General features: G+C 35.8%; 1 protein-coding gene across 3 annotated transcripts in view; it reads right to left on the bottom strand.

Annotated features, from left to right (window-relative positions):
• Gat-a (GABA neurotransmitter transporter-1A) overlaps positions 1-16,633 on the bottom strand; it is a 45,044-nt gene extending 28,411 nt beyond the window's left edge. The window contains exon 1 of one of the 3 annotated variants that reach the window (XM_071777132.1): positions 15,953-16,633. The gene's annotated coding sequence lies outside the window, so the exon portion shown is untranslated. Of the gene's footprint in view, positions 1-2,219; positions 3,175-15,952 lie in introns of those variants that run through there. The other 2 variants (XM_071777124.1, XM_071777116.1) reach the window with 2 other exon arrangements.
• Positions 16,634-21,986: the final 5,353 nt, after the last annotated feature.

The raw sequence follows: 21,986 nt of genomic DNA, 5'->3' as shown, positions 1-21,986 counted from the left end.
ATTAATGAAAAGCCAAAAATATTGAATAGAGGATAACAGTACTTTCAAACCAAAAATTTTCATATTATAACGATAAAAACAGTTTTTTAATCTTATTTTAAAATTCAATATTTTCTACGTGAACACAAATAATGTTGATTCAATTTTATTATGTTACAATGAAGCAGAAGAAATTGGAAAAAAGAAGAAGATTATTATTATCATAAAAATAATCACATTGTACCAACTCTTTATGTAATAATTATAATATTCAAATTAAATTATAATATTCTTGAAATATAAGAATATAAAACTCTTTTAAAAAAATTATATATTCTTGCTTATATATTAAACAATATGATTGTGTTGATTTGAATATATTCGTTTTGATTAAAGATTAATTTTTTTCTGTGTGCTTGCAACATCGAAATTTTTATCCTTTTCTATCGTAAAAAGAATTTTTATCTTTTTCTATTGTAAAAGTTTTGACCGAGTTCTCATTCTTTGTATGCTACGGATGTTCTTTTGGCTTCTGTCACCCGGAAAATCTGCGGAAACCGATAATAGTGAGCATTATACGATTGTTGAGAGAGCAACGGCTTAGAGTATGAGTTCTCCTATTAAATTAAGCTGTGCTCGCATTGTGTCTCAATAATCATCGAATATTAAAGGACTCCGTTTGCATCGCAATGCGTTCAGATACTGAAATCGAATTTGTGATTGCGCGAAAATAATTAATTAATAGCGTGAATCAAATATATTTTATGACCAATTATAATGCATACGTATCATAATTTTTTAACGCATATCAAAAGGTAATAGATAATACATATAAAAGATAAATAAAGCTATCAAAAATAAATATAGTAATGTTTAAATATTTGAAGAGATTGCCTAATTTAAAATTTAAATTAATTCAACGTATATCCATACAAATTTACCTGTTAATATCTATGTAGTGCTATATGATTTTATTTATGTATTTTTATATAAAATTCTATCTGCAATAAAGAAGAATTTGAAAGAATAATCGCAATAATTATTATTGTCAATGCTCAGTTGAAATTGTTCTAAAAAATTAAGAAAACCTTAGTTATGTTTATTAATCCCACATGTGTCTGTAAAATGTATTTAAAGATAAATAAAAAATCTATATCAATATTAGGAAAATATTAGTTTGCATTAACTGTCTTTAATTTCATCTCTCAATTATTAATCACTTGCGCTTCTCAAGTTGCTAAAACTGTATTTTCAAAATTATTTCCAGCAATCCGCGCTTATCGGACACCTTCTATCAAACTGACAGTAAGTTAATAAAATATTGGATTTAATTTCAGTCAATCAAACGAAAATTTCATCGAATTAACAGAGACATGCGAAGGCTCCTGCAAGAAAAGCAGCAAGGTATTCTCCGAGGTATACGTAGAAGAAGGAGGGTGGATGATGGCCATTGGTTGCGGCCCGTTAAATACGAATGTCCGGCAGGGGGTCCGTATAATAAATATCGCGATGGTACGTGTTTCCTTGCTTCTCCCCTCCCACCACCGCCACCCATCTCGGCTCCCTCTTCCTCTTCCACGCTCATAAAAAACAGCTATATTCTAATTAGCCGAGGATGTGTCGTTCCGCGTGTTATTGCGAGCGATTTGCACCGGGATTTTCACCGTCGTCGTCATCCGTCACGAATATTGTCTCGGCGAAAAGCTGAAGTGTCGTGAATTTTCTCTCTGCTCGAAACGTTACGAATGTTTTTTTTTTCCAGGAAAACAAAGTAATCGTGCGCACGTGGTGTTGGACTTGACAATTTCAAGTACCATAAAGCACAAGCCTTTGAAATGCTATACTTGACAATCAAATTTTTTAAGCCAGGCAATATCAAGATGTCAGATTTAAAACCTTAATTTAGACCAGGTACAATTAATTTAGACAATACCTACGCTTACGTCTATACACATAAATTAATACGATAATTTAGTCTAATATATCAATTTCGTTTAATTAATCCACGTCAGTTACGTTAAGGCCGCCCGCGCCGCTCTACATGATCGTTATTTTTCGTTATTCTTTACGCACGCGCATGGCACACATGCTTCTTTATCAGATTTGATTTTTACACGACTGAAGAATAACGTTCTGCAAATCAAATCAATTGTCACTAATTGTTTACTAATTGCGCAATAAATTTGCCGTTATTTAAGCTTAACATCTTGGTTATACTGATTCCCAAGCGGTCTACGAACCTTACTTAAATCCGGCAATGAAACTTTATATGGAAATCTCCGGCCCCGGTCTGATTTGTTTTTGCACACTGCACTTTCTGAGCACTCTTAATGGGCGCGCAAAATGTATAATCTCGCGCTCGTTGCCGGAGTTGTGTTTGCGATGATTGTTCACGCTCAATCTCGGCGATGAAAATCTTCGGTAATCGATGGAACTTGAAAACTGATCAAATCTCTCAGCCGATCTTCAGTTTCTCTTCAACGAGCGTTTCTCCCGATCTCGATCTTGAAATTGCAGTCGATCTGCCGGCCGCGAAATCTCATCTACTCCTCCGGAGTACACCACTGATCTCTCGGGGAGATAATCTCGAGGTGCGATCCGCGCGGGTCGCGATCGCTCGCGTTCGCCTGCCGTGGGTGTACTGGCTTGGGAAACACGACGCGGGTACCACGGGGAGAGAGTAAAGAATGACTCTCTACGTTGCGAGCGCGAGTGTCACCCGCGGAATACTGTGTGCAATTGGTCTGCGATCAGTCTTCAGTCTCAGATCTTCCACGCACGTCGCGCCAGCCGGCAGTGACTGAAATTGGTCGTACAGGAAGAAAATCCGGGGGTACCCCCTTTTTCCTCTTCCCCTGCCCGTGATTCATGCCTACCTACCGCGCGCCCTTACGTTCTCCGCCGCCCCCGTCAACATTGTGGAACGTTATCTGCCGATAGTCTCTGCCGAAGAGCAAGAGAGGAGGAGCGTATGGGAGAAAGAAATAGAAGGTGACAGAGGAGAAAAAAGGGGGTTACGCCAAGATCGCAACAGTATATCATCATCGAGTTGATTTCTACCTCCCTATCCTTCTAATTTTCTCTCACTCTCTTCCGCGTGCTCGCAACTGCATGCATTTTTTCTCTTGCTTCCCTAATTTCGCTTTTTTGCTTTCCATAAAGTCTTGCACCTTATGGATTTTCTTGGCTACCAGGCCATCTCATCTCGCCCGGATCTTCCTGCGTACATGTACTACTCTCTTCTTCGCAAGTCTAGCCGTATCAATAGGATAAATTACACTTTCGGGATTTGGAGGATCTAAAATGACTGTTGTAAAAATAAGAGTAGGATTTTTAAATAAGAGTATACCTTATGCGTAGAAATATTTATATCTTTCTTTAATACAAAACAGAATAATGGCGATTACATTTCTCAATTTCAGAGAAATAGTTAATTATTATTCCGAATATGAGAAAAATAAAATTACCATATCTCAAACGTTTTCTCATTTATAATAAAACAAATAATAATAATTTTAATAATCAATAACGTAGTTGTCGATTATCAAATTAAAATGGATGTTTTTGACAGAAAAGCAAAAGAGATTTACTGCACTTATAATTTATTTATAGAATCAAATATTAAAAAAGGAGACAAAATATTTATATTTTGTATTTAATTTAGAGCATTGCAAACTGTACTTTTTTTAAAACTTATTTTTACTCAATAACGCTTGTGTGTGTGTGTGTGTGTGTAATATATATGTGTAAATTATATTTCAAAAAGTTTCAAGTTTGGCTCAAAATTAAATAATCCATACAAAACAACTTATCTTTGAACAACATAACAAAGACGTTTTTATTTTTTTAATTATCATCTTTGGTAAGTTAAATAAATTTCTATTCCATTTGACACTTATGTTCCGGACTCCCTTTTTTTCGATGCCACGTATGACATAATAATTACGTCTCTCAAGAGCCTCAATTGCAGACGCGTGCGTGTCGCGGTCCTCCATTATCACTTCTCCCGGATAATCCTCATTTAACAACCGTTAAATGTATTTGCTAAGCTAAGGAATATATGAGATCATTGCTTGATTTTCTTGCATTCTTCTTGCTCCGTTTTGCATTTCAATTCCTGAAACGATTATTAAAGTTGAATAATATTAGATTCGAGCTTGTTTTATTTATTTGACAGAAAGAAAAAACAAAGTTGCCTTTGTTTATTGAGTTGTTTTGAAAAAATACTCAAATGTAATAGTATTATTTAGTAAAAATGCATTAGGGGTGACGGCTGGTCTGGTGGGTAGAGCACCAGATTTGTAATCCGGAGCAGGTTGCAGTAACCGGGTTCGAATTTCGAATTCCGCTAGGCCACTGAGAATTTCTCAGCAAAAACGCCGCCCCCCTCCATTTAGCGGAGAAAGGTATCCCTAGATGGAAAACTAGGCTCCGTCTTTCGGAAGAGACGATAAACCGTTGGTCCAAAAGGAAATGGTAATGGTAATGGAGGAGTTGGATAGGGTTGGGTACGTCCCTTTGAAAAACGCCACAGGATACTAGATTGCAAACCCTACGGGGATATGCAATAAATGACGAATTTTACAGAAATTTACAGGAATTGGTAAAAATGCATTATTATTATTTTTCTTTCCTGAAACATTCAATTGATAAGTGTTTTGATAAGTTACAGATATTAAATAATTAAATCTGATTGTGTATTTTTTAATTAACAGCTTTAATTGTACAATTATTTACAGAAATGATACGTTTCCGATATAATAGTATATTGTACAACTAGTGGAAAAAGTGGTCGATTCTGAACGAGTGTGAAGTTGGTCGCACGAGCGAAGCGCGAGTGCGACCATCACACTCATTTGGGCTCGACCACTCTTCCCACGAGTTGTTCATACTATTTTTCCTAACAAGATCGTGAAACAGGCCGCTTTTCGCGCTTGTTTTACAATTTTATTTATATCACACAGCGTGCGGGAATAGTTATTTGTGTAACAAGTGAGGTAAGATGAAAATTCCCGGGTGTGGAGTTTACGCACGAGCCGAAGGCGAGTGCGGTAACCGCACCCGGGAATTTTCATCTTTACACACGGCTTACACTCCCTATTTTATGTTGCAAGTGCCTGGAAAATGGTCTATCACGCACGCGTAGCGTGCGTAATGGGGCACTTTCCATGCACGTGTTGCATAATATCTCATTCCCGCACGACCTCGAGTGAGAAATCTCTCGCGCGTGCGGAATCGGCCATCCGTCGCACAGATGACGCGCGCGCAATAGGCCACTTTCCACGCACTTTGTAATATAAAATAGGGTGCGGGTTGACTCGCCTTCGGCTCGTGCGTCCACTCCGCACTCGTGTCCAATTCTCAACTTCCCGCACTTGTTACACAAATAACTATTCTCCACTAGTTGAGAAATGGCTCCATTTTTCAACTAGTGGAGAAATGGATCGTTTTGCTCACTCAAAACAAGCGCGAAAAGCGGCCCATTTTACGCTCGCGTTAGGAAAAATTAATTTATAAACACCTAATGTTTATTAGCACAAATTCCGAGATTCTTTTTCAGGCAGAATATTGTAATTTCATTTCTTCATTGCGCGATCAGCGAAAAGAGCATCCAGACTTCTAAGAGCCATCAACTTAAATTAGGCGCTATCAATGCGGAAATAAAACGACGCGCGCTTATTACGCAATTACAGCACAATTCTTTTCCATTTTGCACTATTGACCCATGTCTCCGTCAAATTAATACGCGATCGCGTACAATTAAGGCTGCTAGTTAAAAATACACGTATTTATTAATTTAATATTTATCACTTATATGTATATACTTATCAATTGAATGTTTCAGGAGAAAAAAAGAAATAATGCATCTTATTAAATAATACTATTCGATACGTGAATCACGTACTGTGATCTTGTGAAAGATTAAAAATTTTCAATATCGCATGCATGACGATGAAAAAGATGCCTTCAAATGATCTTACTTATATACAAGACGGTATTTATGATTTAAAAAACCAGAGACCAAGATTCAAAATAAAAATATGTGTTACATATACATCATCACTATTTATTTATCAAAGCGAAAATAAGAAATCTTTATAGAAAAAGAAATTTTTTTTACATTCTTCTGTCCAGTTAAATAAATTAAATTTGCTGGAATACTACATAAAATACTAGTAATTCACATTTTCTTTATCTTCAGAAAGAAGCAAAAATTGTGACAACTTGCATAATCTAATTACATTGTAATAACACTTATTTTGTATAGTTTCGCGCGTAGAGAAAGTATAAAACTTTACATTATAGCAGAATAATTATCTCGTTCTTTTCTGCAATAAATAATCCATAGCATGCTTTCTGCATAAAGGTTTATAACTTAATACATAAAATTTCAATAAATATGTCGATTTGAATCGAAATAAAGTCACGTGCAATCGGAAGTGAAATGAATCGCAAATGATTAAGATAAACAAATTATTTGTACATACATACCTCGTAGCTACATTACCGAGTGCATTACACTTCTTGTATTTAAAATAAAATAATAAAATAAAGTAGTAACATATAATTAAACGTTGGAGAAGAAAAAAGAAGATAAAAAATACAAAAGTTCAGCCGCAAAGAATAAGCCTAAAGTTCTTCGGATTTTCCTTCTTTTTTCTGATATCTTATTATTCACCTGTTTTGTTTTAAGTGTTACAAACTATAACGTAGCGCAACTAAAAGTAGCCAACTTTTTCTAAGTTCCTTAATTTTAGTACCAGAGTCTATTGGTCCATTACTTCGTTAACTTACATTGCTTTTTAATTTTGCGGAGTTTGGCTTATAGGTTTGCGACTTATGAGGGATTCAGTTAATGTAAAAAAATATTGGTGCACGGAACAAAATGGCGAATGTTCCGAACGTTTCCGATGAAACGAAATGGCTATAAAGTAGGTGAGCAAGACTAGGAAGCTGGTATATCCGGAGGGTTCACGTGACACCGATCCATCCCCGCATCCGTTCTGGGTACAGTTCGTTGTATAGGTCATGAGGAGAGCTCCGGATTGATAACGCAGTGCCGTAAAACTCACGCTCGTCAGCGTTCCGAGCGAAGCTTTTTCGGCTCGCGATGTCAAAGTCGCAAATCATAAATTTCACGATTAATCCCGTCGTTGTCCGTCGTCCTTATCCTTTTTTCCCCTGTCCTCATCCATTTAAGCTTTTAAAGTCGATCGGTACAGTAGAGCTTGATCGGCACTACGAAGTTACGCAATGTGGTGGATCGAGTAAATTTGCTCGCGTCACTCTCTCTCCGAGTCTAATTCCTTGTTTTGTTTTGGTCACTCCATGCTCGGGCCAGTAATATTTTGAAAAAATAACAATATGTTTTGTGTGTCACGCGGCGTGATTGCTTGATGGCATTAGGCACCGCAGAGGGGAGCATCCTAAATGACGGGAGGATGTGCGGGAAGTGGCGCGGGAACCACGCCGCTTACCATCTTGCTGCTCAGAATTTTCACTGGGGATGGACGCCACATGTCCGCGATGATTTTTTAAAAATTGGAATTTGAGGCGTTGGAGAAGTATATTAAGGAAGCGCGTTGTATTTAGAAAAAAAAAGAAATAGTTGAGACGAGTTTACAGAAGTTTGTTTTAAAAATCAAATTTTCTGACATTTAAATCGTGTTCAAATCGGACACGCGGATTCGTCTTTCCATCTTTCAGCAGCTTAGAATTTTCACGTTCCAATGCTCCTCATCGTAATTCTTCGAGATTGCATCTGTTGGCATCTAACGTTAACGAAAAGACTGCTTTATTTGCGAAAGAAGTGAACAGAGAGAGGGATATATCAGCAGTAAAGCTGAAAAAATTTTGATTAAAGTATATATATTGAGCTTTGACTGCGCCTAATATACGACATTGATGCAATCGTATTTTGACTGAGCAGTTTCCATCAATACTGATCGATGATGTTTGGATCGCATGTCAAGTTGGATTTATAAACAATAAACGGTAACTCTCAATTTTATTAGAGCTTAAGGATTCGTTCACAACAATTAATTCTAGTCCGATACACGTGTTTATTATGTTTATTTCTGGCTTTTAATATATACTTTAATCGATTTTTGTTATAATAGACGCTTTTCTAGCATATGTAAAAATACTATATGTATTTTCATGTTTATTGCATTAACATTTTTATAAAACTTATAAGCAAAAAATGCTGAAACCCTAAAATAACAATTAGCAAGTGGATTAAAATACTTAATTAACAGAGATATGCATTATTTATTTACGCGACTTATGTCCATTTCTATCAATGTAGATTATAACTTTAATCTCGGTTTAATTTACTTTTTATCGAAAGAACCTACGGTTTACCGTGCACCGTTGTCTCGATAACTAATCTCTCCGTTCGCTAATTGCTCTTTTGGAATCACCGGTGGCTTGCTACCTTGCTTAAGTGCTGAAATATGTGACGTCCACCATGGCAGTCGGCAACTCATTACATTAAATAAGGAAGGCTTTACGACTCACTTATTTTATCTTTTGACATGTGACTTTTATCGATGTAACCTAGATTTATACTTGAAAAGGATCAAAAATAATGGTCGAAACGTCGTTTTCTTGTAACTAATAAATGGCCAGTCAGGTTAACTTACAAAATTTTTTCTTTGAATTATTTACTGGCGAAGATAAGTTCATATTGTTGTTACTATTTATCATTTTCAATTTTAAGAATTAGAAAAGGATAAAAAATAAGTTAAATCGAAATTAAAATTATGCAAAATTATTGATATAGAAATAGACATTAACCCTAGCTTCCCCCGGGAAAAAAAGATTATATATAATTACTAGCTGCCCCGGCGAACTTCGTACCGCCTAACAGTAATGAATGTAGTGATAAGACACGCAAATAGTCCCCCCTCTCCCCCTCCCCCCTTTCCCTCTTTCCTCTCTCTCTCTCTCTCTCTCTCTCTCTCTCTCTCTCTCTCTCTCTCTCTCTCTCTCTCTCTCTCTCTCTCTCTCCTCTCTCCCTCTCTCCATCTCTCTCCCCCTCTCTTTTTCTTTCTCTCCCCCTCCTTCTTTCTCTCCCCTCTCTCCCTCTCTTTTTCCCCCTCTCTTTCTCTCTTTCTCTCCCTCTCTCTCCCCCCCTCTCTTTCTCTCTCTCTTCCCCCTCCCTCTCTCCCTCTTTCCCTCCCTCTATGCATTTGGATATCTTTCTAAATTAATTTTTTTTTTTTACATAAATTTTTCCGATATTTTATTAGTTATTCTGCTATTCCGGAAAATTCTACCCCTATTTCATATACTTGTGGTAAAAATTCGGCCCAGCCGTTCTTGAGTTATAAATGGTGTAACTAACCCGACTTTGTTTTATATATATAGATATATAAATATATATGATTATATATAATGCAATTACATATGAATTTTGTCTCTATATGATCATATATAATTATATATAATTATATGTAATCATATATGAATATATATGATTATATATAATGCAATTATATATGAATTTTGTCTCTATATAATTATATATAATTATATATAAACATATATAATGATATTATATATATGTAAATATATATAATCATATATGACAATATATAGTCAATATATATCAAAAAAGAACTGTTAATTTCGATAATAAAGCATTGATAAATTAAGATGTATATTTTTTCAAAAGCTGTAGAATCGAAAGTGAAATGACTTATTCCATATATTATAACTTGGCACTGCTTAACGTGAGACAGTGCCGTGTCTCTTGATACCGTTTTTATACCACTGTTCGTCAAATTTTAAATACGAGAAACGAATTCTATCGAATGCCATTTATTGGATAATCCGAATTTAAAGTTTATATATGATTATATATAATCACTAGCTGGTTACCCGGGGCTTCGCCCGGGCGTCTTGTTTTTAAACGACTTTATTTGTGTTATTACATTTGTGTTCTAGCTAATCTTTTATCCACCAATATATGATTTATAAACACATATTTTTAATAACTTTTCACGTCACCTATGAGCTACTATATATATATATTATTAACGCGTTTTGACGTAGAACTACGTTTTTCTCCGCGGAAGGGGGGGGGGTACCCACGGATGAAACAATGGAACGCGATGATGCAACGAAAACATGTCACACTTTGAACGTTTATATCTTCGAAACTAATAATCTTAGAGTAATCATTGACATCTCATATTTAAAGCTTAAGAAGTTCCATTTATGATAAAACAAGAGAGAGAGAGAGAGAGAGAGGGAGGGAGGGGAAGAGAGGGAGAGAGAGAGAGAGAAAGAAAAAGAGAGAGAGAGATTGATTGATTGATTGGTTTTATTTAAGCCATAGTCAAGACTTTAGGCTATTAGTGAATTAACAAATATATAAATGTATAAACAAGATATAAACAATAGTATATTACACTACAAGGGCCGAAAGTTGAATTTTCGACCCTGCGCGTCATGATGCCCCGAGGCGAAGCCGAGGGCATCATGACGAGCAGGACCGAGATTTCAATTTTTGGCCCGCGTAGTGTATACGATTTTTCTTCATAGCCGGTTAAAAGTACGTTATTAATTTTACTTTTTTTAACTTTAAATGTTTAACAAAATGCGAGACGCAGTGTAATCGCTATCGATATGCAATTAGCAGTAAATAAAATTAGAAAATAATAGCAAGCAGGTGATATGCATATGGCAGCGACCGAAAGTATGTGCATGCTCTCTCTCATAAGGCGAGCAACCAATGATCCCGCATAAAAACGATTAATAGGATGAAAAGCATAACGTAATAACATGTAGTCGATTTGGATAATATACACTGTAAAACTAAGAACTAACTCAACTTAAATAATAATGTGTATAATGAAAATAGAATATGATAAGGAGCAAGTAAGAGAACCAAATAGTGAATATAAAACTCAGAATTAAGGCGCAGCGCAATTTATAAACTAATACGAGGAAAAAAAGCACTAGAAGCTCAATGCCAGAAACAATATTATCCAATTTCGCGTGCAAGCAAGTTGATATGTCATGAAGGGAATTTGCATTACAGAGAGCAATACGGATCAGAGAAAAATTGCATGTTATTTTGCCGATTGACCGAAGACAAGGGATGAGCAGGTCAGACTCATCAGACGAGCTCAGCGAGATCAAAGTCGGAATCAGTTCGGATAACGGGTCCACCATCGGAATGCCTAACATATATCTGGCCATTACTTACCCAGACATACCTATACGACCTCTCTTTAGCAATTCTCTTAGCCCGTTGTAATATGTCATAAGTGCTCTTTGATAACAACTCATTTACATAGATGTTACGATCCGAGTTACCACCGCATACGTCTTTTCTTTTGAGAACACCCTCTTATATATGCTATATATGTAATCTTATATATCATCATTAAAGGAAGGTTGGTATTGAATTTTCTGATGATCTGAAAAAAGGTTACCGATTTCTGCATTTAAAACTATAAAAAATTTGTTAATATAATAAATAAAATGTGCAAATTAGTAATTTTTCAATGATTGACGCCAAATTTAATATACTACAGAATCCTCCTAATGTTAAGTATAAATTTCTTGCAGAAATCGGTAACCCCTTTTCCGATTCTTGCCAAAGTAAATCGGTTAATAAAATTTTCTTATATAATTGTTAAATATCGGTTACCCCTTCAACGATCTTAGCAAAATTCAATACCAACTTTCCTTTAATGATGATATATAAGAATACATGTAAAGATCATGAAATTCTCTACAAAAATGGTTCTATTCATTTCTCACGTACAATAAACCGTTTGCGAAATACAAAGTGACGAATGTATACGTCGAGCGTTGTATCCATTTCCGCACCACCTTTGAGGTAAGATACAAGGAGCGTTTTTTTTACATGGTGTCCCCAATAGGCCTAATCCATGTCAAATGTAAAAAAATTACGTTTTATCATCTTCGTTATCTTTATCATTTAAAAAAATTAATTATTAATTTTCATTTTTTAATTTTTTCTATTTTTATTTTATTTTTTTAATTTAATCTTTATCTTTATTATTTAAAAAAATTACGTTTCATCATCTTCTTCATGAATGTCATGTATTTCTATTTCATCAATAGGTTCCTCTAGTTCTACATCTACATCTTCGTTATCTTTATCATCTTCACTCGTGTTTGTTAATAAAAGACCAGTAGGATCAATCTCATCATACTCAGTGGAATAATTATCGGACGTATTAGCAGCAAAAGCTTCAGGCATGGCATTAAGACATGATTGTCCATGACAGTTGCCGCATACAATGGAGCAAGATAATCCGATTTTCCTGCATCCGCAGTTTGCACCGCATTCTTTTGTACAATTGCAAAAAGTAGTATTAACCCTTAAATGCCACACCTCTCCAGAATCTCGTAAGTTCACTGAAAGGTCTAAAAGACCCCAGCATGAAAAATGTCTCCTTACTCATTGATTTTTTTATCTTTAGTTATAACAATTTTTTTCAATGTTGTTCAAGGTCTAGAGAAGAGTATAAAATGCTAATATTGTTCAAATTTCAATTTCGACATAGTATAAAAAATTAAGTAAACTGAGTACTGCTAAGTGTACACACGAATAGGTCAATCACTCAACTATCATCAATGGGAGCATGAGCTCCATTTTTGGCAAGAACATTTGAAAACATTTCATTCTAAAGGGTCTGGGGTTTGCTGGACCCCACTGGTCATTTAAGGGTTAAGAATACTCTCCGGCGCAGGTGGTAACAATTAACGTTGTAACGGGCTCCAAAATATTGTTATTTAAGATCCAGCCCCACTGTTGTGAATCTATATCTTTTCCCAGCCATGTTTGGACCTGGTAATATACACGGTACAGGTGTTCTTGAGCTGCTGCAGTTGTAGGTGAAAGCGATTGTAATTTTACAGCAATATTGAATGTAGTCGATTTCGCAAAACTCAAGTACCGATAATTATCAAGAGATGTGACTTAGGAACTCCATACATCGCCAAAATTATCCGTACTCCATTCTCAAATATAAGTTGTTGAGAGCAATTTTCTTGCTGAAAAACTTCCGCAGCTTGATATAAATCAGGACGATTTTCAAAGATTTTTATTGTTTTAAGTTTTCCTTTATTAAATAGAGCAGAAGTGGTACACATCCGGTTATTGCACGTAGCAATAAAATATGTTGCTTACAATGAGGATATTTGTCAAAGTTTGAAGAATTATAAAATTGCGTCTTGACCTTTCCCTTGCCTGGTTTCATGAAAAATAATTGTTGCTGTGAATGACTATGCCCTATGAGAAGAACCAAAAGATTAATGTCCTCGCCTACTACGACAGTGGTGTTAATGATTGATTCCTCCATTGCTGTTTCAATAATTAACACATCTACATTATCACAAGCTTGTTTTGTTGTGATGTTGATGTTTTTGAATGTGTCCATGAGCATTGAAATCAATTTTTTTTTATTAGAGCGGTTTGATAGGAATTTTTCTTGAGAAATTGGCACTTGCATATGTTCATCGAAAAGAACTTTGAGAGATTCAAAAATTGCGGCGGTTCTTCGTGACTGTTCCATTACCTTCACGTTCTTATTATTGTCGTTATACCCATCAAACACAACAATCATGTTAGCTCCGAAATGTTGGTCATTAATGTAATTATTATTAGCAAAATAAATTTTAGTGTAAAGTTAGCTGTATCGCCTTGTACGCGCCTTGTATCTTATCTCAAAAGTGGTGCGGAAATGGATACAACGCTCGACATACACATTCGTCACTTTGTATTTCGCAAACGGTTCATCGTACGTGAAAAGTGAATAGAACCATTTTTGTAGAGAATTTCATGCTCTTTCTTTTTTGTAACCATCTTAATTGACCTCCGAGCCATACAAAACGAGATTTTTGCAAGAAACTGATTTTCGTGACCTTTGATCTTGAATAACATTTTTAGCCCTGCCGATATCGTTCTCTATTTTTAATATGTTATTTAAAACAACAAAATAAAGCGATTAAAAAAAGTAGAATCTAATTTTCTTGCACAAAAGCCATATTTTCGTCTAAAATGACTGGACTATACGCACTAACGACCGCGTCGACTCTCTTATTGCTAATTTTTCTTTTATATTCTTATTATTATTATTATCGAGAGTCCTTAATTATTTTATTATGATTTGTATAAAATATAATATCATTTGTTATTATATAAGTTATTAAGAAATATAGGGGAGACCGGGGCGAAGTCGTCACCGGGACGGAGTCGTCCTTGCAATTATCTCGAAATCTGTATGTTGTACGAACTCACCATTAATACTGTAAACGCGGCTTTTGGTGCCCACGTGACCAACGGAGTTTAATGAGGTTATGTGCCATGTTGTGATTCTTATCGGCAAACGTGTTTTCGGAGGTCAAAAGTAAAATTTTTTGCGCGTCAAAAATTTTGTAATATCTTAAATATTGTTATGTCTCCGAATCTCAAAGTAAGTGATTCTAAAAAGTAATGCATGCTGAACACGAATCCAGTAAAGTTTTTTTTTATTTTTTCATTGATTTCTAATATTTTATGAGCGACCAAACTTGAAACTTGTGTCCGGGGCGAAGTCGTCACCAAGCCATATCATGGAGGCTTCCGGCGAAAATCAAAGTCAAAGAAGCAGCAGTGGTCGGATTCTGCGAGGACTTGGATAATATGTGCTGCGTGTGCTCAGAGATGACAAAATAAAGCTGACGAGAAACGTGCGAGCGTAGGGCACATAAGTGTGTGCGCTTTTCTTTTCTGCCATCGTGTTTTTAATTAATATTTTCATTTTTCTATTAAAATATAATTAATAAAATGTATCCTATCATTTTTCATGATCGGAATTATAAATTTTCATTTAAAATTCAGTTCGAGAATGGGGCGACAACTCCGCCCCGGCAATTTTGACATTTCAATTTTTGCACCTTTGTCGTTTTCACTCTATACCAGTTGAACAAAGTAACCAAAAATGTCCGTATAAATTTTGTAGCCAAGGATTCACTCTTTACAATGGTATATCACATTTTACTAAAATTATTTGTTTTGTTGTAAAAATTGGCACCAAAAAAATAGTGACGACTTGCCCCGGTCTCCTCTATAATTATGGTAAATTATATTACGATATTACTTTATTTCCTTTATTAATGTAATTTTTCAAAAATTTTAAATAGCAATAGGAGGCAAGTAACATATCATTTTGAAGATTTTTTACAGCCTTTTACAACTATATCTTTTACTTTTTTAATTTGAGCAAGTATGTTTCGAAAAATCATATTTGGAAGTTTTATTGATGTTAGATATTAAAGTCTAAAAATTCGCAATTTATAGAAAAATTTATTTTAACAAATGTTTGAGATATGTTTCACCAGTTTCCATATAATAATAAAGTCTTTTCCTAACGCGAGCGTGAAATAGGCCGCTTTTCGCGCTTGTTTTGAGTGATCAAAACGATCCATTTCGCAATGATGACGTAAGCGTTGAAACATGGAGCCATTTCTCAACTAGTGGAGAAATAAAATTGTAAAACAAGCGCGAAAAGCGGCCTGTTTCACGCTCTTGTTAGAAAAAATAGTATGAACAACTCGTGGGAAGAGTGGTCGAGCCCAAATGAGTGTGATGGTCGCACTCGCGCTTCGCTCGTGCGTCCACTCCGCACTCGTGTCCAATTCTCATCCCGCACGTGTTACACACCCTATTTTATATTACAAAGTGCGTGGAAAGCGGCCCATTATTGCGCGCGCGTCATCTGTGCGACGGATGGCCGATTCCATACACGAGTCAAAACAGTGCGGTTTAGACCTTTTTCTTGAGCTGAACATCTAGTTTCCTCTGCGAGAAGTCTCTCGACCAGATTCGGTAGCGTGCGCTGGTTTTAAGGGGTCGACTCCCATGCAGTGACAAAATGATTGTAAGCTGGGGTTAGCGTCATAATAAGGATCTTAGTTATTATCATTGAATCTGCGATTGGCTCACCTAACGCCTGTTAGCCTCTAGGCGATGCGCTAGATCCTTTAACTTTGCGATGTAAGATGCCATGCTGTCCTTGGGATCCTTTGAAACCTTGTACCACATTTGTTGAAGCATATGGATACTCGTCTCAGATTTCTGCTCGTAAAGGTTATGTAGCGCGTTCCACATGTCCTGGGAGCAACTGCAATTCATGATATATACGAGCTGTGAGTCTGCTACACTCGTTGCAATTATTTTCTGAGCGATACTGTCGGCCTTCAACCACTCGGTTAGCTGTTGTCTCTGTGCCGCTGTAGCTTCTTCGACTGGCGTGGGTTTAGCAAAATCACCGTTCACTATTTTCAGGGCATCCCTCTCTCTTAACAAGACTGACACTTGGAATTTCCATTCTGCCCAGTTCTCTGCATTCTTCAACTTTGTGATCCTTGATACTTCGAAATCCATCTTCGACTATACCCGCTTTTGCACACGGCCGGGCTAACCTCAAAAGAGAATCGTTTTTACGAATCAAGGATCCTTCTTCAAAGAACACTCCTATCCGATAAATACTTTTAGCCACACGTTGCCTGGGCCCATAATCTGTTGGGTAGGATATAAATATTGCACTCTTGGCTTTGGATGCAAAAGATTTATTCGGATAAAGAAAAACACAGCCGTAAAACGTGGCGTGACTTGGCAGAGAGAGGAAGGCGCGCGCGGAGATCGACAATCGCATATCGTCGACCTTATCGATTTACATCGAATATATCAAGAACAAAAATGGCCGCTGGCGCCAATTACAAAACCTTATAAATCTAACAGAATACATGAAACACATTCGTATTTATTAGCAACACCAGTTTAATACGAATGGTAAAACGTTCATGGGTGTGGATTATAATTTATTTAAGACATCTATATATGCGTGGTGTAAAAATTCAGTATCATTTTGTGAATTAATCCCGTTTTTTTGTAGTTTAATGTGAGACATTTCGGAAACAAGTCTTCTGGAGAGAATCTTTCACTGTCCAAAATTTCGACTGATAGAGACTGATGAAATAGAGACTGATCAAAATCGAACTTAATGATGCGTATAGATCGGTTAACCAATCGCAGAAACAGATTTTCCAGCTTGCGAGACGTATTTCTCAGAACATACCTCTGTATATATGTAATAAGTTTTTCAGATTGCAGGACATAGGATTAAATTGTTTTACTCAACTAGAAAATAATAATCTCGATAAAAAACTTGAGTGGTTGTTCCGCAAACATAATCTAGCGAAAACCAACAATATTAAACCGATTCATTATGTCACTAAAATAGCAACTGTTTTCGCTCGCGCTGATCCAACAATTGACCACAATAACTGTTTGAACACTTTTGTAGTTCACATTGATCCCTCTGTTTGCTCTAACACTTCCAAATCCTCTTTCACCCATATCAAAGACAAATGGTTCATTAATTTAACTTCCACAACAATTCCTGAGAAAGTTCAATGCCTCTTACAGTTAGGCGAGAACTTCTCCTTACCCATTAACAATATAAAAAATACTGTTATCGAATTCATAAAATGCACAGAAGGGAACACGAGAGAGGCTTACAAATAGATAGGATTCTGAGCATCAGAAACCTTTCTATTCCTGTTATCAATAACCTTCTTTCTTTTTTTCCGAAATTCCCTCTCCATTCCGAACTGTCTAACCTCGTCAAAGCCACAAAATTATTTATGATTAATAATCCTAATATTATTTTTACTCGTGCCGATAAAGGCAACAGCACGGTAGCACTGGACAGAGAACATTACATTCAAAGTATCACAAATTTGTTATCGGACACAACCACATATTCTGTAATCAATAAAGATTCTACTCAAACACTCACAAGAAAAATTAGGGAGACTATCGTGAGATGGAAAAATCAGAAATATATCTCTGACCAGAAATACAAACAATTATTGTGTACCGATGGAGTTCTCCCGAGAGCTTATGGATTACCAAAAATTCATAAAATAGGTAATTCCTTCAGAATCATAGTCTCCTCGATTGACAGTCCTACATACGCATTAGCATTTTTTCTACATAAGATCATTTCCGAAAGTATTCCGAAACCTGATAGCCATATTGATAACAGTTTTGAACTTACCAAGAAACTAAATGGAACTCAATTGAATAACGATTACATATTGATCTCTTTAGACGTGATCTCCCTCTTCACGAACATCCCGACAGATTTAGTTTTGGAAAGCATTTCAAATAGATGGTCACATATCTCAAAAAACTGCAAGATACCTAAGGATGATTTCATTAAAGCAGTCGAACTAATATTAAATTCTACTTATTTTTGTTTTAACAAGATTATTTACAAACAAAAATTTGGTTCTCCCATGGGCTCTCCGTTTTCTCCCATCGCAGCGGATATAGTAATGCAAGATCTGGAAGACAGTGTGTTGCGACAACTCACCTTCACTTTACCTTTTTATTTTAGATACGTAGATGACATAGCCATGGCTGTACCTTTTTATGCTCTTGAAACTTTTTAATTCCTATCACCCCAGACTTCAGTTCACAATTGAAGTCGGTGGCGATAAGTTGAATTTTTTAGATTTGACAATTATCAAAAATGAAAACATTTTAGAATTTGACTGGTTTCACACTTTTTCAGGTCGTTACCTTAACTTCTTGTCGCAGCACCCTGTCTCTCAAAAAAGAGGCACGATTATGGGCATGGTGGATAGGGCCTTTTTACTCTCTCATCCAAAATTTCACGTTAGGAACATTAAGTTCATAATAGACGTTCTTCTTGAGAATGACTATCCATTGGCATTTATTTTTGATACCATTAACACTCGAATAAAATCATTACTTTACAAATGTACTCGTAAATAAAATGAACCTCCATCCACGATCGAAGAGGAATGTCGTAATTGGTTTACTGTCCCATATGTTCCGGGTATTTCTGAAGAATTTAAAAGAGTCGTCAAGGACCAAAATGTTAACTTGTCCTTTTACAGTCTAAATAAACTTCAGAAATTTATCAAAGTACAAAAAGACGTTCTCCCAATTCAATCTAATAAGAATGTGGTTTACAAAATATCTTGTAATAACTGTGACGCGTCGTATGTATGCCAGACGAAGAGACAATTGAGAACGAGAGTCTCAGAACACCGTAACCACATTCACAAGAACACCACGACTCAATCGGTGATTACAGAACACAGACTGAATTTTGATCATGACTTTGACTGGGAGAACGTCGAAATTTTGGACAGTGAAAGATATCTCTCCAGAAGACTTGTTTCCGAAATGTCTCACATTAAACTACAAAAAAACGGAATTAATTCACAAAATGATACTGAATTTTTACACCACGCATATATAGATGTCTTAAATAAATTATAATCCACACCCATGAACGTTTTACCATTCGTATTAAACTGGTGACGCGGCCAGATCCTGCCCTGCTATTGGTTACATTTAATCTAATATTTGTCTCAACGACTTTACACACTATGTATTATCCGCACTGTTGTTTTGACTTGTGACACGCTTCTCCTCTGAATAATTGTCATTTCATCGCTGTTTGGCGTGTCGATAAGACCGCGAATTATTCTGTCTCTACACCGTTTTATGTCCCAATGTTTTTCGGCCTTTTGGTGAGTTGCTGAGGTTTCTGTTTTATTACATGACTCTAACAAAGATATTTTTCAGATATCGATCATTTGGTCGGTGTTTCCGACAATTCTAATCGGTAAACTTGCTATTTGGGATTTAGAACGTGTGACACATTATTGTTATTGCTGAGGATGGCTTGAATGGAGCCGAAACGTACGAACGAACTACTGTATTTAGAAGAATAAATCTAATGATTGACATCACGCACCAAAATCTGCGGTCGACCCTGATAGCCCTTTCTTCTCTTATTCTTGAATTTCGAGGGTCTACTATTAATTAATTTAATTGTTTTGTAAGTTTCTCAATAATATGAGAAATTAATTAATATAAATACACGAATCAGGACGCGTCTGTGCGATTCGGCGAGAAGGAGCAGCCCAATATGTTTATGTTGCTAGGCGTGCGCGGCGAGGCATTGGGAAGAGTGCTATATTAATAATAAAAACTCTACATGAGTGACATTCGTGTATAGCTATTATTGTTTATAAAACGTTCCTCCAATATTTTGCCACGTGAGTACACAGCAACGTAAACGCTGGACTGCTCCTTCTCATCGAATCGCGCGAATGCACACTGCGATTTGCTTATCTTTACTCAGACAGTACGCATGTCCAAAAACGGGACATAAAACGTCTAAAAGACATCTTTAGGCATCTTTTAGACGTCTTACGAAAAAAGATCCCAGTAAGCAAAAAATCATTATTACAATGTTATTGCAACAATATTCTACAACTTGTAATGTTGTTAAATATGTAGTTCTTAATGTTGTATAGAACATCATTATGAACATACTTTGACCACGATTCCGAAATTTCAGTAATGTTGAAATGGGAGTGCCATAACGTTGCAAATAACATTGCGCTAAGTAGGCCAGTCAAATTAGACCAAAAAAGGCTTCTGGTATGAAAGTGATCCGAACTTTTTTATTCCTTTTTAGGCGTGTTGGGGGTGTTTAGAAAACCTTATTTTTGAGTTGTCGTATCATGAGACCCAGAGCTTTTTGAGGGAGGGGGGAGGGGAAACTAATTTTTGACGAATCGGAACGAGTCACTGCTCATTTTCTTCGTTTTTTTAAGCCCTACAACTTTTTCAGGAGCGAAAAAGTGCTATCTATTAATCGAAACGAAATAAATGCAAAAAACCGCGAAAATTTTATTTTTTGGGGGAACCAAAATTTTTGTTTTTTTCGCAATAACTCGGCGAATGTTAATAAAGAATGAATGACTAACCCCTCATTTTGTAGCTGAGGGGTTAATCATTCATTTTTTATCAACATTCGCCGAGTTATTGCAAAAAAACAAAAATTTTGGTTCCCCAAAAAATAAAATTTTAGCGGTTTTTTGCATTTATCTCGTTTCGATTAATAGATAGCACTTTTTCGCTCCTGAGAAAGTTGTAGGGCTTGAAAAAACGCAGAAAATGAACGGTGACTCGTTCCAATTCGTCAAAAATTGGTTTCCTCTCCCTCCCCCTCAAAAAGCTCTGGGTCTTATGATACGACAACTCAAAAATAAGCTTTTCTAAACACCCCCAACACGCCTAAAAAGGAATAAAAAAGTTCACATCACTTTCATACCAGAATGTTTAATTTGACTGGTCTAAAGGTTTTTCTATCATTCCTGTAATGTTTTTGAGATAAAAATTTAAACGTACTGTCAACTTTATTACAATATTATATTAAGATTACCGTAATATTAATTCCAACATTTATTTAAAGTTCTTATTGATGTTTTATTTCTATTACAGGCAACATGTTTTCAATAAATATGCAATAGTAATAAAATATCTCAATATTTATTGTCTAATTAATATTTAGATTGCTTTTATAGACCATAGTCCAGTCAAAATACGATTAGACCTAGAAAAAATTGCTACACAAGGTTTTATTACGTCATTGTGTTCAGAAAAATATACTGAACAACATATTCAAATTCCGCCATTTTCTGCTATCCCTAAGTATGTTTTTTATTAACAATTTATAAACAAATTCGTTTTTCTCCACAAATACAATGAATTTTGAAATTTTTGTAGAGATCAAAGTTGTAGAACAAACAAATATCTACAAAAAATGTTCTTATAAATTTTTTGAAATATCTCATATTATTTGAGATATTTGCAACAAGAGCTACTAGGCTACGCGCGGAGCGGAGCGGGGAGTTCTAACAAGCACACGGCAGTCTCTACCGGTCGCTGCTAGTTCTCTAGGTTCTACAAGGAACTTGAGTTGGTTCTCGATACTAGTATATGTGTTTATGTATACACACACATATATATATATATATACACTATATATATACACTACCCTCCATAAGTTTGGGAAACACTCTATGACAGATGCTGTACGTGCGACTATTTACAGATAAATAGTCGCACGGCAGCGATCTGT

Source organism: Temnothorax longispinosus, chromosome 1 (assembly GCF_030848805.1).
Source record: "Temnothorax longispinosus isolate EJ_2023e chromosome 1, Tlon_JGU_v1, whole genome shotgun sequence".
NCBI classification, from domain to species: domain Eukaryota; kingdom Metazoa; phylum Arthropoda; class Insecta; order Hymenoptera; family Formicidae; genus Temnothorax; species Temnothorax longispinosus.
The sequence above is the reverse complement of the archived record's forward strand: the minus strand, read 5'-3'. Positions and strand labels throughout refer to the sequence as shown.